The sequence below is a fragment of the Melanerpes formicivorus genome, unplaced genomic scaffold (assembly GCF_026170545.1).
Source record: "Melanerpes formicivorus ecotype bairdi unplaced genomic scaffold, bMelFor1.0.p_v2 SCAF_23, whole genome shotgun sequence".
NCBI lineage: Eukaryota > Metazoa > Chordata > Aves > Piciformes > Picidae > Melanerpes > Melanerpes formicivorus.
Window position 1 is genome coordinate 3,195,044 of NW_027142375.1, and position 19,254 is coordinate 3,214,297.

General features: G+C 40.1%; 1 long non-coding RNA gene across 1 annotated transcript; it reads right to left on the reverse strand.

Annotated features, from left to right (window-relative positions):
- Positions 1-2,145: 2,145 nt before the first annotated feature.
- Positions 2,146-19,220, reverse strand: LOC137448130 (uncharacterized). The gene is made up of 2 exons (XR_010988987.1): positions 18,949-19,220; positions 2,146-3,420 (listed from the first exon to the last, which is right to left on the reverse strand). It is a non-coding gene; the product is annotated as an uncharacterized lncRNA (long non-coding RNA).
- Positions 19,221-19,254: the final 34 nt, after the last annotated feature.

Sequence of the window (19,254 nt, forward strand, 5' to 3'; positions counted from 1 at the left end):
TTCCTACAAAGCTTATTTTCCAGTGTTGACCTCTGCTTCTTCCCCTCTGCTCTGCATCAGGGAAATACAAGCTGGTGGTGTAACTTTCTTTCCCTGAACATAAGAAGTATCTCTCCCCACTGGTGCTGCCCTCCACCTTACACTGCCTCAGTTCATCACCTCTCACAGGCATTCATCACCTGGCATATGCGGAGGGCAAATCTCTTTCCTGAAGCTTTAGTGCTTTACTTACATGAGAAGAAAATAACATGGGTATCAAGGGGAGAGGAAGGTGCCAGTTATTCCATAAAGAGTTGTTCAGATGCTAGGACACTAGGGCAGATTGTTGCATGGCCCAAAATCCATTTTAATTTCTGGTTGGTGGATTCACAGTTTGTGAACAGATTGATCAGATGCTATTTGTTAATATACCTAATCCATGCCTGTTGCTGGTTTCTATGCTTCGTGAAGCCAAGTACCATGGTGTACAGGAAAACAGAATTACCTTGCATGAATGCTCTAATCTCCAGTTCCAAAGCGTAACAGGACCACAGTGGTTCTACCTTGTGTAGGTATCACTTACTGGGACACAAATTCATTTCACCTGAAGTGAATACAAAATGTCATCTCCAAAGGCTTGAGCTTTGCTTAAGCTGAAGTTTGGGTTGTGGGGTTTTTTTTAATCAAGCAGTAACTTGTTTCCACTCAGTTAAAAGAATAAGCATATCAAGTTCGTGTCTTGGTTAAGGATGTCTTCTGGGATCAAATTTAAATCACCCCTTTTTAATAATGAGGGAGGTTTATTTACAGGCAGATGTCAGTGCGAGGAAGAAGCGTTTCCAAGACATTTAAAAACCTATTCAAGAAGTTTTCACCGAGAAGTGCAAGAAGCCATAAACAAGAGGGGCTGTAGCTGGATGCCATTACAGGATCTGAAAAGAAGATTATTCCTTAGAAAACATGAGCATGCTATGATTAGGTTTTTTCTATGGATTGGATACAGTGTTTGGCACTATATCCTTTCCAAAGATGGAGTTAACTTCCTTGAATGTTATAATAATGACGTCTGACACAGTGTCCTCTGGGATTAATCACAAATATTTTTAAAAGAGGAGGCTCTGCTATATCTTTGTTCTTTGTATCTTGGCTTTTGTTAGCGCATTTTAATTAGGATCTGGTATCTGCAATAAACAGTAAACATAAAGAGCTTTGCAAAAATGTATTAGACTGTTTGTTTTCACACTCTAATGCATATTTGCACAATTTTACCATGAAAAAAGGAAAACATGCTAAGCTCTTGGGCTCTATCCCAAATGTCCTGGAATAGAATCTGGAAATTACTAAGAATGAAACCAAACCACATCATATTTCAGCAATTAACCTAAGAAAAGAGGGCACACTCTCTGTGTGAAAGATAGTTTTGTGGGAGGCATTTGTGAAGGAAAGAAGCTTCTAGAAGAGACACACAAGCAACTGTTTAGAATTTGATTTAATTTCCTTTCACCAGGTAAAAGCTTGGAAAATGCACTGAGGTTATAAACTTTTTTTTCTTTCACAACAGTGGAGAAAATATTTATCATTTGTGCTTTGTTGCAGAAGCAAAATGTGCCTAAAAGAAGCTGAGAATAAAAACACAGCCTGAAATTCAGAGCAGTGCTATTTATTTTGCCAGCTACACAGATGCCAAAAGTACAAAATAATAACTTTGGGAATGTGCAGGATAAGTGAATTTATAGTGGATAAGAAAAAAAAACCCAGATGCTGACAACAAACAGCCTTGGATACATGGGACTGGATAAACGGACTTCATTATAACCGCAGGTGTGGTGATTTGAAGAAAGTTCTGAGGATTAATATTGCTTTTGTAACACACTATAGCATCATATTAAAAGAAAACCCCAACACTCAGAACTGAAAATGCCATTTGTCAAAGACAGATGTACTTTCATTTCAAAGTATTCCTATCAAACTCTATCAGAAAACTTGAAAGGTTTAAAATGTGGCTCTTGTGAACAATTGGTATTGATATGACACCTTGATAGTATTTGAACGTGACACAAAAGTCATAAGAGTATATAAGCAATTGCAAGGTGTAAAGTGATTTTTTTTCCCCCCACCAAAGCTAGGCTTTTAATGTGTTTCCAAATAAAACACAAGATTAAGTAATTTATTTTGTCATATGATTTATTTATGGGCTGAAACACTGTAAACAACAGATAAAAGATACAGACTCAGATGTCAAAGTAAAAGATGAAAATCATTACATTTTATTAGCAGAAGATATATAAAAATGCCAAAATGAACTGTACAGAGAGGGAAAGTGCTATGCTCAGAGGTCCTGCAGCAGAGTTGCATTTGTTTTTCCCACCTCCCCTAAAGGGGAATAATAGCTCTGAATTTAATTAAAAATCTATTTTTTAAGATTAAAGTCATGAAAAGTTAAAAGACTGGATCACAAAGAAGAGTAACTGTGAGGATCTCAGGGAATATGAACTGCTGAACTCCCTTATATTTTATTTCCTCTCAACTGTTTGTGGGAGGATCACTAGCGTTGCATAGGAATTGTTAGTCCTGGATAAAAGCAAGTATTTTATAAGCCAATAAATTTTTCATTACTTTTACATAAATTTTAGTAGCAATAGTTTAATTTCAGTCAAATTATTTCAATCAGAGGAGTCGCTGCCGAACGCAACATTATACATTATATTAACTGGGGCATTTAGAAACCTGGCTCCTAACCGTGCTGCGATGCTTGAGGCATTGTTTGCCACAGAATTTTTCTTATACATGTGAAATAAGAATAAAATAGAAGAGATAATGAGAACAAAACTAAACAGAAGTTTCAGAAACTTCTAACCACTAAGAGAACTGGAAACAACAAACTGGCTACTTAGATGCTCGTAAGGCTTGGCAGTATATTTATATGCCTAAAATTTCCTTGCTCCTCCTTAGAAATAAGGCAAAAGTGTTATGAAGTAATTTCCCATGCTTCTACTTCCTTTTCTCAGGCTACCTGCTGACATTCCAAGAAGTGACTGGAAAAAATAATCATGTTATGTTTGATCCTGACAGTTTCTGAAGGTGGACTTGGGAAAGACTATACATTCCTGCTTACATTCCTGCAACTATCTTCACAGTACTCATGAACATCTCAGACAAGTGCAGGAGAATTTCTCAGGTTATTCAGAACCATTTAGGGCTTGCAGGTCAGCATTAAACTCTTCTTCATCTACACAGCAACAGATCACGGAACTAAGCATAATGTGCTCTCAAGCAAAGCAGCCACATGGTGTAGTCAGAGTTAAGGTAAAGGTTTTTGAGACAGCTCGATCTAGAGCATATTCCAAAAGTGCAGGTTGAAGAGCTTGGAAACCATGGCTGGGAGCTTTTATGGAAGAACTACTACGACGTTGCTTTCTTGCAAAGTGCTGCTTGGCCAGCCTGAAAGAGATAAAGATGTGGTCATGATAAAAGAATCAGTATTAATTTCAGAAAACAGTTGCATTCCAGGGGGTGCATTCTGGTATTTACAGGTCAATGCTGCTTGACTCTAACCAGAATTAGATAGTCTTTAATAGAATTTTCATGATACTCATGGATCAGCCTTCCCTTCTTTCCCATTCTGCCTCAGTCAAAATCACAGAATGGCACCCAAAGGCCTGCACATAGAGCTTTCCAGTGCCAACTAAACCAAGCATATCTTTTTATGCTGTATGGTTTATAATTTTCTTGATCCCGACTTCAATGGAAATGCTGTGTGTGGAAGGATGACAAGATTGGGCCCTCAGGCAAGAGCTCTGTAGAATAATGTGTAGGAATGTTATTGTTGGAATTTTAAGAAACAACATCTCCTAATTGGGCCAAACCCAGGCCATCTCCCTCATGCAAATAATCAGTCAAGCTACCCATAAGAGTAAAGGAAAAAGCTTTAAATCTATTAAGGTTCATTTGAAAGGAGCTGTATCTTTTGGAGAGTCTTTCTCTGTTATCTACATACAGTTGTACTAACACCATCTAGCTGGCAGGAGGAATGGTTCATCGATTCCATGATGCAGATAAATGGATTGGTCTGATCCTCCATTTCTAGTGGATATTTTCCCCTGTTTAAAAATAGGTAGAAACTTTGCTACTTGCATTCCAACGAGGTTAAGCAAAAGTAGAGTTTCGTACTGCCAAGTGTGGCAACTTGTAATGTTTGCTACCTGATGCTTAGCACACCTCACACTAGCACGAGCAAGAAAGTAATCATTCATAACATTCAAAGTTATGTGCCTACTTGGAGAATCTCAACTTTGCCCTTTAAACACTAGGGCTTATAACTTGACCATTCTCATGGAAATATTTTTAGCAGACTATTTGAAGACTCGGTGCAATTATATGCAACTATTCAACAGGTTTTGGACACAAAAGGAACATTCTGTTGCCATTCCCTGTACATGGAGTCCTTTATTGATAACTTTATGAAAGGTGGTGTCTTCTACCAGGAAGCTTAATGGCGTGAGGTGGGGAAGGAGACGGAAGAATAAAAATAACAATGAGAACACAAAGCAGTAATAAATTCTTAATCTTTATTGCTTGATGTACCCTGAGAAGCTTGGAAGTGCAAGTCTTTTCCCTATGAATTTTGTTGTCTGTTTGCCAAACATTTTAATTTGATGTTTTTCTAGCACTGAAGAAGCCAGCATGGTTTTGCCTTTTCCTTGCATTTTTGCCGATGTGTTAAATTCATACTATTATATTTATAAAGGTGACAGCAGCAATGTGCACAGCACTGGAAACACAGTTGCATACTAGAAAATTGCCACCTAGTCCACCTATTGTTTTTTCTTTGTATAAAAGGCATGTTGCTTGTTAATTACACATCACAGTGCATAGAACAGAGGGAAGTCAGGCAGGCAATGAACACACTGAGCCATATCATCCCCTGTAGTGTAAAAAAGGAAGAGAATGGAAAGTTGCACCAAAAATCTCTTCTCAGAGCAGCACAAAAAGCACCCAATACCTCTATCACCCCTAGGTGAGTTTGTTCTGTGGAAAGAAATCAATTGGTGTTGCAGTGAACAAGGAAGGTTCAGTAATGAAAGAGCAGAATTTATCTTCACACAGTAGAAGTATCTATCTAACATTACTTTCATCTTCTGGACACCTAATAAGGAACCAGTCTGACCCTGTTTTGTGAAGGGACAAACTCTGTTCACCAGACACTTTGTGGTTTAGTGAGCTAGGGGAAAACTCTTGCTAACAATTCAGGAAACCAAAACAGGCAGACTGTGACTCAGCACTGTAGATCACCCAGTTGAACCTGTGTGACCACTTATCACAACATAGCAAATAGATGGAGTGAGGTGTTTGCTATACTAAACAAATGAGGCAGCAGATACTACTCAAACACGGTCCACACACATAACTGAAAAAAAGGTCATAGTAATGGTTAAATGGGTAAGGAGATGCTGCCTGCACAGTCAAGGCTCATGGGCAGCTGGCTCAAACATTGACTTAGGGGCCTTCAATGCACATGGGAGACCTCCATCAAAATCAGCTATTCCCTCTCTCTCTGCTCACTGAGCTCATGTCACCCCAATGGACGTGACGATTTTTAAGTGTCATTCTACCTCTCACACAGTTTAATCTCAAGTTTTAAGCAAACTGCAGAAGAGAAAAAAAATTAATACAAAAAAAGTAAAATGCAGACTTGCTGTACAAGCCCCAAAACCATGAAAAGATTTTATAATGTGACCATCAGAGACAACAGCTAGGAAAAAGAAAGTATATACATAAGAGACGTATTACCGATTATGAGAACAATAAATCACAGACACAGTGCACCAGCACTTAACAGCTGAAGACAGAATATGGAGTAGCACCTAGCCACAAAGACACAAGCTGAAATAAATGTCATTTTGAGTATGGAACAATCTACCCTATACATGCTGTGCTAACTAAAGGGTACTTACCCTACACAACTATCAAAAATGGATGTGTTTTCAGGTGCAGTAATGACAGTGAACATTTCATTGCCACTTCTGTCACTGTTTGTTCATTTTATTTTTATGTGTATTATTACTTTACACTGCTTCCAGACAAAAGAGAAAACAGAAGCATTCATGGCATTAAAAATACTCTTTACAAGAGGTTGTGCCTAGCTTTCCTCACAGAGCCTGATCGAGATTCCAACAAAGTCAATAAAAGGCGTTCCATTCTCTGCAAGTAACTTTGTCCAAAACAAACAAGCATGTGTGAACCTGCACATATTGCCACTCAACTAACCCAAGCACCTGATAGCAATTTCATAGTCATTTTCTTTATCTTGCATTTTTGTACTCCTTCCAATACAAAGTGTTCCCATCCTGCAAGCAGAGCTCTTAGGTGGCATGTAATAATACAGCTGAATAACACAACTGCAGAGGATGATAGTGGTTTATTAATTTGTGCAGAGTTTAGTTTCCTTTAACTCATGACTACATGGGTGTATTTTCTACATTCCTATATGCATTATAGCCTTAAATCACACAATCACAGAATGTTAGGGGCTGGAAGGGACCTTGAAAGATTATCCAGTCCAACATCCCTGCCAGAGCAGGATCACCTAGACCAGGCCACACAGTAATGCATCGAGGTGGGTTTTGAATATCTCCAGAGAGGTAGACTCCACAACCCCTCTGGGCAACTGGTTCTAGTGCTCTGTCACCCTGTTTTTTGTTTTCTTTCTGTTTTTTGTTCTTTCTTTCTTTCTTTCTTTCTTTCTTTCTTTCTTTCTTTCTTTCTTTCTTTCTTTCTTTCTTTCTTTCTTTCTTTCTTTCTTTCTTTCTTTCTTTCTTTCTTTCTTTCTCTTTCTTTCTTTCTCTTTCTTTCTTTCTTTCTTTCTCTTTCTTTCTTTCTTTCTTTCTTTCTTTCTTTCTTTCTTTCTTTCTTTCTTTCTTTCTTTCTTTCTTTCTTTCTTTCTTTCTTTCTTTCTTTCTTTCTTTCTTTCTTTCTTTCTTTCTTTCTTTCTTTCTTTCTTTCTTTCTTTCTTTCTTTCTTTCTTTCTCTTTCTCTTTCTTTCTTTCTTTCTTTCTTTCTTTCTTTCTTTCTCTTTCTGTTATGTTATGAAGAAATTTTTCACCATGGGGGTGGGGTGGTGAGACACTGGAACAGGTTGCCCAGGCAGGTGGTAGAAGCCTTTTCCCTGGAGGTTTCTCAGGCCAGGCTGGATGTGTCTCTGGGCAACCTGATCTAGTGTGAGGTGTCCCTGCCCATGGCAGAGGGGTTGGAACTAGATGATCCTTGAGGTCCCTTCCAACCCTATCAATTCTATGATTCTCATCAGAGACAGAGTGGGGAACTGTGACTAAGCAACCTGCAGTCATCATGGAACTGGACTGTATGATTTTGGTGTGCATTCAGAATTATTTCTGGAGGATTTCTGACAGAATCTTCCCATCACTTTGTCTTACACACATGTAATGGAAAATCAGGAAAAAATCACTTAAGTTCAATTGCAGGTTGAAGGGAAGGTGGATACCTTGTAGTTTTAAAAAATAATAAATAAATAAAGGAAATGAATGAATGCAAGCCTCAAATTTACCAAAATGAAGATAAGCAGATTTACTTAATGAACCTGTGAATAACTTTATTTAGAATAAACCTTTATTTAGAATAAACCAAACCAGGTTGGAAGAGACCTTCAAGATCATCGCGTCCAACCCATCAACCAATCCAACCCACCCAAACAGCTAAGCCATGCAACCAAGCACCCCATCAAGTCTCCTCCTGAACACCTCCAATGACAGCGACTCCACCACCTCCTCGGGCAGCCCATTCCAATGGGCAATCCCTCTCTCTGCATAGAACTTCTTCCTAACATCCAACCTGAACCTCCCCTGGCGCAGCCTGAGACTGTGTCCTCCTGTTCTGGTACTGGCTGCCTGGGAGAAGAGACCAACATCCGCCTGTCTACAACCTCCCTTCAGGTAGTTGTAGAGAGTGATAAGGTCACCCCTGAGTCTCCTCTTCTCCAGGTGGAGCAAACTCTACCGACCCCAATGAAGTAAGTTCAGACTCCTTTCCTGTGGAAAATCAGCCTTACATGAGACAAAACTTCTTGTATTGTTTTGCAGAGAGAAAACCTTGTTTGGGAGTAAATTGAGAATTAAAGTGCAGAGATGCCTTTTATCTGATCATAATAATAGAGATAATTTGAAGAGAGAAGAATAAAAATGCTTTGCATTGGAGATTCAGTACTCTATTACTTAAGGATAAAGAATTACTAATAGCCATTAAAACAAAAATCAAGCAATACATACATTTTGATTTGGTCTCTGCTTGGTATCATAGTGTACAGAAGGCTTTCAAAGTGACTTTTAGAAGCTGGAATTTAGGTGTATGTCATGAAACTAAGAAATGCCAAAGGCAAGAAAAATTGGAGCTATTAGCAAAGCTAACAATAAAAAATTAGAACATCAAAAATCCCACAGTAAAAAGCTTATGTGGAATTGCTACAGATTAAGGCACTATTGAATAATATTGCTGTTAAAGAAGGCAATTATTTTTATAGAGCAAATAATTTTTTTCTATGATAATTCATATAAAACTGGTAAATGGTTAGCAGCCTTAATAAAAGAAGAAGAGAAATCTCAACATAACAGCAATTTATACAAAACAAGGGGTGATAATGAACAAGAAGAATTAAGTATGTGATATCTCCAGGGCACATTATGAGACTCCATAAATCTGAAACTTCTGAAGATGATATCCAGATTTGGGGATGGAAAATTAACAGCCTGAGCCTTACCTCTCTTATCTTAATGATGGAATAAAGGAGTTGGTTATGGTCCAAAAGATGCTAGGAACGGTCAGACCTCAGTGGCACAAGTGAAGACAGGTGGCCATCAGATTTTTTTCAACGCTGTATTTAATGTACTTTTCTTCCTCATGCCACAGATCTTTGCAATTTCTTTTGAGTGGAGCTAAACAGTGCCTATTACATTACTGAAATCCTTCCTACTTTGAAACACAAGAAAAGGTCTTTGTGATTGTTCAGCTGTCGGTCTTTTTGTTTCTTTTCCCTTTAAGATAGTGAGAAAATATTCATGGAAATCTGATGGGTTCCATAAAAAAGACTCTCATTATAGAATATGAACAAGGTATTACTGCTTCCTTTGCACAAAGCATTTTCTTCTCTCATAACTGGTATCTGCAGTAGTTACTGAAACTGTGTGAGCAGCACGACTGGCAAGGCTGCACAGATAGGTTTGAAAGAGTGTCTTAAAAAGGCAGCTCTTGAGATCTAAAGGTCTCATTGAATTAAGTCTTACAACTCAACTTTGGTTTCAAAGAAACATTATTAGACAGGATTCCCTCCTCAGAGCTCTCCCAAAGAATTTTTATGTATTCATGGGTAAAATCACCTCTGGCTGAACTTAGCAGCTGAACATACAATGACCTCACTAAGTGAAAATTCAGTTTCATTCATGTCTCCTTTGCCCAATATCACAAGCAGACTGGTAATCCAAGAGGTACTAACTGTATTGGGTTATTTTAACACCGTCCTCACTTAGTCTGTTTTGCTAGGAAGAAAGAAGTGATGAAGAAGTTTTTCCTCCATTTAGCACTGGGTATTCAGGAACAGATTGACAATTACAGGAACATGGATGTTCAGGTATCTTCTTTTTAACTCATCTACCTCTTTCTGATACTACTTGAAGGAGTTTTGTTTCATCCTGGTTAAAGACTTAATGTGAACAAACGGGACACTTGGTCTGTGCGTGATTCTTGGTCTCATAAACAACTCACTCCAACTGACTCACTTTCTGCTCAGAATGAAATTGATAGCCAAGGAGAGTTGAGCATAGTGTACGAAATTTAAATCCTCTGAGTTCTGTCTTGTTTTCCTTGTCCTTAGAAGTGATGTGAAAAAAAACCCTGGTGCTTGGGGAAGTTAAAACAATTGTATTCAAGATTAGGATAGGAACAGACTTGTCTGGATATGAGTCATAACTAAAAGGGATATATTTACACTTGTCTAGCTAAAATGATGTTCTTTTGTGCAGTGTCTTTGAACTATCTGACTTTGATTGCTAATGTTACAGATTGACACTTGCAATTTCCACAAGAGAAACTGTCTTTTCCAAGTTTTTGGGGTAGACTTGGAAAAGATAGGGAAAGGAATTACAGAAGGTCATAAAAGACAGTAACAATTCTCTACACAAGTATCAGTCCCCCCTCAAAAAATCTTGCCCTTTGATGGGAGAATTTTGTTTGTTTTACAACTCTTGGGGCAGAGATGGTTGCATCTCATTGGTGTGCTGGCACAATAGTAGATACCCTCAAGCTTTATGATTATTTAGCACCATGGGGACTATTAACTGCTGGTAAGACTGCAGTTTGAGATATTGGATTTCAATAACAGTTGCAGACTTGGCCTTTAATCTAATTTCCAGTGTGCTGTTTTATTTCTGCCTCATCCAGCATGGTGTCAGCAATGCAGAATCAGGCCCTTCAAACTTGCTTACTGACTGCTAGTGAAACTCAATGCAGAAATCACACTTTGAAGTCAGTATTTAACAAAGGGCACAGCAAGACTTTTCCTACTGAGGGACATTTTAAAAAGGTTTAATAGTTTGATTTCTTGTGATCTCTATATTTTCATTTCAAATGGGTTCAAGGACTCAGTGCATTTCAGAAAGCAATAGCCTGTTCTGTGTACCTTTATAAATAAACATAGTTGGGTTTTTTTTGTTTGTTTGTTTGTTTTTTAAGAAAAGAATGTCTAAGTTCTCAAGGAATCCCTTTCATTTCTTTGGGCACCTTTTTATAGTACAAATTCATGAACCATACAGTTTAGGAGATTTTTTGGTAATGGGCAAGTGACTGACAATGCTACATGAATCAGGAGAGTAGCTCCCTGAAAACTGAGAATAGGATGTGGGTTTTTTACACATATTATACACCCAAAAAGTTCCTCATTAAAGCATTCTGCCATACCAAAGGTTTCCAAGGAAGGAGGAATCTACACCACACTGGGAATAATCTACACCACACTGGGAATAATCCACACCACACTGGGCATTTGGTCAAACAATAGAGAAGACAAAAGATTAAAGGAAAGACAAAACAAACTGTTTGGAAGAGAAGCTATGTCCTTCATGTGCCTTACCTGACTTTGTATTTTAGAGGACACAATGGTAGTGGAAAGCCATTTCCCTTCTCCCAGTACCTGCTGATATTAAATATAAAACTGGAGGACCACTTTGGTTTCATCCTTAGTACTGATCAAAATTCTAGCTTAATGAACACCTCAGATAAGATACGCCATCACTGAAGTTTCAGCACTCAGTATCTTTCTTGAAGTGAGGAGCCCAGAGCTGCACACAGTGCTTGAGGTGAAGTCTCACCAGTGCCGAGTACAGGGCAGAATTGCATCCAGAGTCCTGCTGGCCACACTATTGCTGCCATAGGCCAAGATGCCATTGGCCTGCCATGCCCCCTGGGCACACTGGTGGCTCATGCTCAGCTGGTTGTCAACCAGCACTGCCAGGTCCCTCTCTATAGTGCTGCATGGGGTTACTATGGCCAAAGTGTAGGACCCTGCACTTGGCCTTATTAAACCTCAGCTCGTTGGCCTCAGCCCATTGACCCAGCCTGTCCAGGTCTCCCTGAAGTGTCTTCCTACCTTCCAGCAGACCCACACTGCTCCCCAACTTGGTGTCATCCACAAATTTACTAACCTTCAGTCATCTGGGACCTCCCCAGTTAGCCAGGACTGGGGATAAATGATGGAGAGCAGCTTAGCCAGCTCCTGTGCCAACTCCCTAAGCACCCTAGGATGAATCCCATCTGGACCCATTGACTTGTTAAGACCTAAGTGGCATAGCAGGACACTAACTACTCCTGGATTACAGGAGGGATATTCTGCTCCCCATCCATGTCTACTAACTCAGGAGCTCAGCTGCCCTGAAGACATCTAATCTCTGTAGTTTCACTCCTACATTAATTTACCAATATACTCTTTCCACCATCAACCATCACTTACTGTCAAGAGAAAAAGCTGTTCAAAAAGGCCAAGATAAAAGGACAAATATTGGTAGTTGCCTTTAGCTGTCCTCATGCTGGCAAAGCAAATTTTTTTCTGCTGACTTCTGCTGGCCCACAACAAGTTTATTTGGAGAGGAATAGGGCCAGTTGCCTTGGTTCACTCAAAGGGGAAAGAGGAATTACAGAGAGAACAGAAATAAGAAAAACTTCCCCTGACAGCACTGCATAAAATGTTCTAGAGGAAACAGTTGCTCCATCCCTTCCCAATCTCTCACCGGTTATTACACTAAAATGCACCCCAGACAATCACTATCATAATGAGGTTAACGGATATGATAAATTCAGCAACAGTCTTCTTTGTTTTTGATTGACTTTGTGGCTGTGATCTCATCCTTCCCACACTATGACTGACAAATATTTTTAGGGCTAATCTGAATATTTGTCGACACATTTAAAGCTTTTGTGACATTCCTGAATGAAAATGGTGGCAATAAAGGGTAATATTATTTTGAAGACACCTTAGAGAGGGAGTTCCTTCTTTTTCTAGGACACCCCTCTGGTGAAGAGGCATGCTGCTACATCAGATCACCAGAGAAGATTGTGCTCAAGCACAGAAGATCCTGTGCACATTTTGCAGAGCCAGAGGGCAATTACTCTGCTGTTGTTTGGCCCACACAAACACAGCATCGAGGAAAACAGAAAATGCAAAATACACTCTTAATGCTGCAAGATGGAAAAGGAGTGCCATAAACAGCTGACACTATTCAGTGCATGATATTTCACTCATTTAAAATTGTCACTGTCCCTTTTAAGAGCCATAAAAATCTTAGCAGTTTTGCTGCTGTAGGGCTTACACTTAATTGTTGTATGAAACAAGTGGGAGTAAGTGTAATGAAAGAGGTGCTCCTGCCCTCAAATTCCTTTAGGCACTAAATTGGAGTACTCCAAAATAGAGCATGGACCAGAACTACCATTTTCTGCCTATCAGGGGAGCAGTATTTTTCAGCACAGACAAAAGCCAATGTGTGGTTGGTGTTGGTTTTTTTTCTTTCCACCAGGATATGAGGATTTAATATTTTATCAAATAAATTCTGGAAGCATAAAAATCTAAGTGAAAATGAATGGTCTCCGTTGTTTATTTTTTTTTCTGTACCCTTAATTTCCACCTATATTCTACCTGCACACTAGCAACAGTGAGCACACATAGTTCTGATCAGTGTAAGCTGAAGGAATTTTCGGCAACAAGAACTAAACAGCTGGGAACGTTACTAATTATGTTCTAGGCTAGTGAAAGGATGGCATAAATTCATTATTGGTACAGCACACCAGTGTTTTAGAACAACTGCCATAAGATTTGGAGTTATATCTAAGCAAAAATAGCATAAAGTTGTGTATGGAAAGGGACTGAGGAAAAATAGCTGCAGGGGAAAGAAAAAATTTTAAACAGCTGGACAGTTACTCAAACTTTCAATGTTCCAGTTTCAGTTTTGGGCAGGTGCTGTACCCTGACACATTCACAGAATCACAGAATCCTAGAATGGTCTGGGCTGGAAGGGACCTCCACAGGTCATCTAGTCCAACCTCCCCTCAGTCAACAGGGACTTTCCCACCCATCCTGCTTTCAGCATGGTTGCTTTCCTTCCCTGTTATCTGGCTTTTCTCCTCCTCACTAAATTTAGTTCTTTCCCTTTATCGAGTGCCAACAGCTAAAGAGAAGGCCTGTCACACCACAGAGGAGAGCGGTGCTCAGAGAGGGCCATGCTGCTCTGTGGAGAGCAGGGGCAGGAGGGGGAAGCCTATGAGACCCACCTCATTCCTGCCACTTTTAAATCATATTGCAGTATTCTAAAGTAAAGGGGCAAGGGAGAGAATTGTGAAAACTGCCCTTTCACTGAAGATCCCTGGTTATCAAGCACAGGGCACATACTGCTGTAATTGGTAAAGAGTGTTTCAATCATTGGCACTTTCTTATTTTATGGAACTGTGGCTGTGACATTAGCCTCATGCAGGTATACCCAAGCAGGGCTGGAAAGCTGCCAGGATGCAGGCACTTTCAGCACTGTAACTAAAGACAATATTAGGCCTCACAACAAGTCTCAAGTTTTAAATATCAAAATCGAATTGCACAACTTCAATACAAAATGACTAAGCTTTTTCTACAATATTTTTATTTAAAGAACTGTCCCTTTCAGCAGAGGAACAGATTTCACTTATACAAAAAAAACAAAGACCCAACACCCCCCCAAAAGAAACCAACCAAAAACCCCTACCAAAACCCCAAACAAACCCAACAGCAACAGCAAAAACCAACCAACCAAACAAACCCAACAAAAGAAAACAACACCAAAAAACCCCAACACAATTTTACCCAAACTTACCATTGCTAAGTAAAGACAGGACCATCTGCCCACTTTGGATGTCTGGCCATGAAAGTCTGATTATTTCACACTAAATTGAGCAGTTATCAATGGCTTGTTATTTATTTATTTACTTTAAAAAAAGAAATCATCTGCAGTCAGTAACTTTGTACAGCCTGCAGTCCTTCCTTTTTTCCCTTGTTACATTTTTACACACCTGAAGATTCTGATTGCTGTGCTGGCTTCCAGTTCAAAGCCTAATGAAGCCCTACCACTTCCAGTGGAAACCCAAGCAAGTGCTACTCTGGGAATCAGAGTATAGTTTTTCAAGGAACACAAATGTCCATTTATCAAAATAATAATATCAACTGCTATTTGAGTGCTTCATTTATGTATCACATTTAAGTGGCTAATCAGGAGTAATAACTTGTTATTAAATACAACTGGTTTCTTATTTGCATAAATAAGACTTGTCTTAACTTCTCCAGACAGTTTTGACTTCTTTGCTAGCCATCACGGACTGTAATGGCCACCACAATATCTTCACTGGTCTTGCCAGCCTGAGTGAAAATAAATCTGACCTCCATTTTTAAATTGCAGTTCAATATTGCTGAGGCACACAAGACTGATTTGAAAATTTGGGGTTTATTCAAGTGCTCTCTCAGCCCAGCCTTTCCTACACAGCTTGGCATTTCACAGCTTAGTTGCATTGTCATGTTCACTGATTGCAATTTGATCTCATTGATGCTGTTCCTCAGCACATTGGCCTTGCAGTCACTGGAATTGTAAAAATTGAAGATTTCATCCCTTGCCAGTGCAGAATTGCTATTTATTTAGTTTGGGGTCTATTTTATTTCTCACTCATTTGGGGACTTTATTCAATCCACTGAGGGTTTGCCTAAACAGGGACACTCAGGAAAGTTAATCCAAAGTAATTAAAACAGTGAATTTAAAGTGGATTAGTTAAACCACATTAAACCCCAGTGTGGACTGGGGTTTAATGTGGTTTAACTAATCCACTTTAAATTCATACCTTTAGTTAATTTGGATTAATTTTCCTGAGTGTCTCTGTTTAGACAAGCCCTAAAGCCCCAATCCTGTAAACAATTTATGCACGCCAGTATTTGTATGTGGTGCACTTAATTAGCCTTGATTCAAGAAGGCACTTAAGCTCGGCCGAAATCAATGAAACTTAAGTGTCAATGGATGGTTTGGGGACCAAAGGCACCACATGCAGAAGTGTGGCCCTGAACACATATTCATAGGTATCACTGTAGTTTTTGGACACTCTGAGAAGGAACTTTTTCTGAGAGCCAGTTTATTTCCTGTTTGCCCTTCTGCAGTAAGCCTTTGTACAGCCTTGCTGAGCCCTAAGCAGCTTCTCCACCTCTCTGAGCACAGCTGTAAGAGCTTTGTTGTACATCACTCTCTGTTTCCAGATTAGGAGGCTGGTTTGTCTACACGTTTAAGCACCACCTGTGGCAAATGTTATTTGAGCTCATCTGGACAAGGTTCTTTTTATTTTGTTCCAATAGTAGTTCATCAGTCTTTATTGTATGATCGAGATTTTCATTATGTATATTTGGATTGCATGATCAAGATTTTCATTGCAGTCTTGACCTCAAAAAAGAGTTGCATTTAGAAAGAAAACTACACCACTACTTCTTAAATCAGTAGTTAGGAAAACAAGCTGCACCAAGGGTAGCTGAAATGATCAGTTCCACTTCCCATGTTGTTAGAGAAATTACACTTCCTGGAATTCTCCTTATCTGGAAGAAGGAAGGTGATTTCAGCCTGGTGGTTTGGGTTGGGTTGGGTTCCTCTTGCTCACTCCACTTTGCATGATTCCCTTAAAAATTACAAGAATGCACTAAGCAGTGGACCTTTGTCAAACTTAAGTGATGAATTTAACAATTTTGAACATAAACATTGGGATGATAAACTTTGTATTTTGCTATGAAAGCCTAAGAAGTTTGGTTTTCCAATGGAATGGGACAGAACAGAACGGAAGGGAACAGAACAGAATAGACGAGACCAGGTTGGAAGAGACCTTCAAGACCATCACATCCAACCCATCAACCAATCCAACCCATCTAAACAACTAACCCATGGCACCAAGCACCCCATCAAGTCTCCTCCTGAACACCTCCAGTGATGGTGACTCCACCACCTCCTCGGGCAGCCCATTCCAATGGGCAATCACTCTCTCTGTGTAAAACTTCCTCCTAACCTCCAGCCTAAACCTCCCCTGGTGCAACCTGAGACTGTGTCCTCTTGTTCTGGTACTGGTTGCCTGGGAGAAGAGACCAACCTCTGCCTGTCTACAACCCCCGTTCAGGTAGTTGTAGAGAGCAATAAGGCCACCCCTGAGTCTCCTCCTCTCCAGGCTAAGACTTTGCAGCAGGACATATTTTCAACATGAGCTGAGATGGCCTAAGCAGTTTGTTAATTCCCCTCACAACCTCACAAATACAGACATTAACAATGTTTGGAATTCAGTTTCCCATGTATTGCTGTGTAAGTAAAAGGGATTCATCTCCTTATAATGTTTTATTTTTTTGGGTGGAACCCCCATTCATGCTTAAATTGGCATTTTAAGTGTTACAATGAGTCTAACAATTGATTGACAATGAAACAAGAATAAACTACTTTTGGCAGATTCTGCTGCTGTCTTTCCTGCTGGCTTTTCTCCTAGCTTTTATTTTCCATGGGAAAATTTTCATATTGAGAATACTGAGGGCCAAATCTTTTAAGGAATCCCCAAAGTACACACACAATTAGATACAGTATCATATAATTACTCCAGTAGTTATTTAGACAACTCACAATTGCCTGACTTGTGTACACAGTGGGAGCATGTGAAAAAGACAGGTGCATATTATTATTATTCTTTTAAACAGTAGCACAAGTCTACAGATTTATAACTGAAAGGCTTTGATACTTTCAGTAAAAAATGTACTTAGTGAATCCTCCATGTATTTCTGTATCTTCAACACCTGCTGTGTTTTAACTCTTCACACTACCACTTCACCTCTGAAGCAAATGCTGCTCTTGCACGTGTTCCTATCTACAAAATGCATTTCCATGTATTTATAGTGGACAGGTCACTGCCATATACACAGACTGACTGTAGATGGCTGTATGATTTCTAAATCAAATGCTGTGCCCTGTATACTGAGTGAAATTATAATCACTGAGCTGTTTGAAGTATTCAAAACATGGAATTACTAGGCAAGAATTGTGTGCTTGAGTGCTTGGCTTTTTTAGTAGCTTCTTTAATATAAATTAAACACAACAAGAGACAAACAGAAAAGCATGACTTCAAGATCAACCAACCAGTTTAAAATTAACAGGTATGTGGACATGCGAGGAAGGTCTCGCTTCTTTTTAGTTTTGTTTTGTTTTTGTTTTTCCTGTATTCTTTCCTTTTAACTCTACCAACATTTAACTTTAAACAGCTCCTTCTACTTCAAACAATTTGTTGCAGCAAGAATCTCAATGCATTGCTGTAAAACACTACTATCAGCAGGCCAGAACCTCCTCTGGCCTCTCTTTTCTTAATCAAACATCTGGGATTCAAACACATCTGTGGGCTAGCATGCAGTTAAGGCTTCTCTGTAAGTATCTTTGGCCCACTTAGATGGGCTGATCATCTTGGCCTGAGACAGCCCCAAAAGCTAAAAAAGTTCCCTTCTGGGAATCAGTGGAACTATAACGGCTTGACATTAAACATATTAACCGTGTCATTATTACCAAACTTGCTAAATTTTATTCCCATTTCACATTTCTCGGTGTACCTCAGATTGATCTGTCTTCCTACATTGCCCCAAAGCATGAGGTAATAGCCAAATACTCCAGTTTTAGGCTCATTTTTCCAAGAGCTGGCTTCAATAAACGATTCTGCATCTGCTACTATGGATGATGGAATACATCTCTAGTTTGTCCTGTCTCGCCCTGGAGTCTCCAAAGAAAAGCTTGGATACCTAGCACACTATCAAGCATAACTAGAGTGTATATAAAGAGCAACCAGCAGAATGTTTCACCCCATCTTCAAACAGCTGCATAAATATATCTTGCAGGTGAAGTAATTCTTGCAAGTAACATGAACTCTCCAGCACTAGGTGTTTCTCTGCAACAGTTCTCATTCCATCAGGATGACTAATGAAGAAAAGGCCAGTGCCAAGCAAATGGCAGATTCCTCAGCATTTTCAAGCGAGTGGATCGTTTTGGTTAAGGTGGTGTTAAATGCACGCCAGTAATCCAAGCCTACCCTGCAAATTTTAAGTGTTTGTCACAGGTGAACTACTACTGGGTTATAGAAACACGTTCTTGTAGGGTTTACTTCATTTTGTCGGGAGGAAGGTACCCCTGCACAGCCGGCCAGGGGCCCAACCCAGTGCTCGGGTCAGGTGCGCGCAGGCAAGCAGAGCCCGGCCCAGTCATTTCCACACCTTCCATCTCCGCCTTCCACCAGTTTTCCCAACCGGTTTGAACTCGGCCGCCACTGTCAGACAGCAACCACGTTACAGATTCACGTTACACTCCCTCATTTTAAACTGCTTTCCCCCCCTCACCGCCGCTGTGCGTGACTGATACCTACACGCTGCTTTAGGCCAAAAGCGCCCCGGGCTTCCTCAGAACCAAAGGAAGCCCTCCTGACCTCGAGAAAATTCCAGCGTCTTTTCGCTGTTGCCCGCGGCGGCTCACGACGAGTACTACATCCCGAGAAAGGAAAGTCCCCGGACCCTCCCTTCTCCCGACACTTCCAGCCCGACCCGAAGGAGCGAGCCCGACAGAGCCGTCTGCCCCGCGGCCGCCGAAGGGGAGCTGCGGGCGCAGGCGCCGTGGCTCGGTGCGTGCGGGCGCCATGGCTCGGTGTGTGCGGGCACCCGCGGCCTCACGGCAC